General features: G+C 41.0%; 1 pseudogene; it reads left to right on the top strand.

Moving 5' to 3' along the window:
• Window positions 1-314: 314 nt before the first annotated feature.
• Window positions 315-1,827, top strand: LOC105067607 (PC4 and SFRS1-interacting protein-like; annotated as a pseudogene).
• Window positions 1,828-2,485: the final 658 nt, after the last annotated feature.

Here is a 2,485-nt window from a genome sequence, read left to right as displayed (position 1 = left end):
GAAAATATAATAATTTAATAAATTTTATTGGTGAAAAGATCTTGTTAACTAATGTGCACAATACAAATTAGAAAAAAGCAAATTGTGAGCAGCGCGGCGGCGGCGGCGGCGGCGGCGGCGGGCGGCGGCGGCGGCGGGCGGCGGCGGCGGCGGGCGGCGGCGGCGGCGGCGGCGGGCGGCGGCGGGCGGCGGCGGCGGCGGCGGGCGGCGGCGGGCGGCGGCGGCGGTGATTTGGGGCCGTTGAGACGCCTCTGTGGCAGCTGGTGGCTCCGGTGGCTTGCGTGGACTCGAGCAGAGGCGGCTGGCCGGCCACCGCAGCCTCTGCGCCCGCGGCCCTGGCAGGCGCGTCGGGACACCGCAAGGCATCCACCCCTCCCACCCCTCCCGCCCCTCGGGGGACCTGGGTTCCTGTCCTCCCCCCTTATCTCCTTCGTGGGCTTCGGACCTCCAGCCTCGTCCCCGAAACATGACTTGCGATTTCAAACCTGGGGACCTCATCTTCGCCAAGATGAAAGGTTATCCTCACTGGCCAGCTCGAGTAGATGAAGTTCCCGATGGGGCTGTAAAAACACCAACAAACAAACTACCTTTTTTTTTTTTTTTTCTTTTTTGGAACTTATGAGACTGCTTTTATAGGCCCAAAGAATATATTTCCAAAAAAAAAAAAAATATATATATATATATATATATATATATATATATATATATATATATATTTCCTTACTCAGAAAATAAGGAAAAGTACGGCAAACCAAATAAACGAAAAGGTTTTAATGAAGGTTTATGGGAGATAGGTAACAATCCGAAAGTGAAATTTTCAAGTCAACAGACATCAACTAAACAATCAAATGCATCATGTGATGTTGACATTGAAGAAAAGGAAACTAGTGTTTCAAAGGAAGATACTGATCATGAAGAAAAAGCCAGCGATGAGGACGTGACTAAAGCAATTGACATAATCACTCCAAAAGCTGCCAGAAGAGGGAGAGAGAGAAAGGCAGAAAAACAGGTAGAAACTGAGGAGGCCGGAGTAGTGGCGGCAGCAGCAGCAGCATCTGTTAATCTGAAAGTGAGTACTAAAACAGCTACAGAAGTCAAGATTCCAAAACCAAGAGGCCGACCCCAAATGGTAAAACATACCTGTCCTTCAGAAAGTGACCTGGTAACTGAAGAAGACAAAAGTAAGAAAAAGGGTCAAGAGGAAAAACAACCTAACAAGCAGCCTAAAAAGGATGAAGAGGCCAGAAGGAAGAAGATAAGCCAAAAAAAGAGCCAGATAAAAAAGAGGGGAACAAAGAAGTTAAATCAGAAAGGAAAAATTTAGCTAAAACGGGTTACTTCAAACTCTGATTCTGAAGAGGAAGGAGATGATCAAGGTGAAAAGAGAAAAGGTGGAAGAAACTTTCAGACTGCTCATAGAAGGAAGATGGTGAACGGCCAACATGAGAAAGACGCAGCAGATAGAAAACGCAGGCAAGAGGAACAAATGGAAACTGAGCACCAGACAACATGTAATCTACAGTAATAAAAAATGTATCTAATTTTGGGCTCAAAGCATTAATCCAGTTACTGAAAAGAGAATACAAGTGGAGCAAACAAGAGATGAAGATCTTGAGACAGACTCATTGGACTGAAATCCCCCCTCCCCCCTTCATGGAAGAATGTTCCAGATTCTAAATTGAGGACTTCATTAATGGCATTATAACTGTGTTATGGTTGTTAAAAAAACATTGCCTGTAAGGTACACACTACATACTAAGGTCGGCCATCATTCCTGTTAAGTTTTTTACCAAGCTTAAAATGAAGCTTTGTGTTTGAAAGTGATAAGCTCAGCCTAAGATGGTGGTTGTACAGCCTAAGATGGTGGTTGTACATTATTTCATTTAGAAAATATAAAAATTCATTTTGTTTTGAAGCTCGGTGATAAAACTGGAATAGCTATTATACCCTAGAGAATGAGGCAGTTGTGCCCTTCCCTTGACATTCCTTTGTTGTTAATTCTTTATCATATTAATAACTGGTTTTTTCAGTCCTGAGAGATTAAACAGTAGACTTGTTAAGAAAACAATAATGAAACTGTAACCAAAATTGTAAACTTTAAAAAAGAAAATTGCTATTTGATTATATTACATTTTAAAACCTCTGTAGGATAGAAAAACATTACCAGAGTTGAAACACAGGCACCAAGATAGCAGAAAATTACTTATTTGCAAATGAACATAATAGAAAATTATTTATTTGCAAATAAATATATTAGGCAAATAAGAAAAATATAAAGTCCAACAAAAAGGTGAAAATAATATGAAGATGTAATTTATAAAAGTGGACAAACCTCAATAAGTATGATGGAGAAATAGGCAATGATGTTTTAGAAAGAAGCAAATTCAAATTGAAATTATTTTAAAACTTCCAGATAAAAAAAATTAAAAGTAGTAAAATCACTATTGCCAGGAAGTGAGGAAAAACATTGTTATGTATTTCTTGT

This window comes from Camelus bactrianus, chromosome 33 (assembly GCF_048773025.1).
Source record: "Camelus bactrianus isolate YW-2024 breed Bactrian camel chromosome 33, ASM4877302v1, whole genome shotgun sequence".
NCBI lineage: Eukaryota > Metazoa > Chordata > Mammalia > Artiodactyla > Camelidae > Camelus > Camelus bactrianus.
This window is presented reverse-complemented; position numbering and strand designations above follow the sequence as displayed.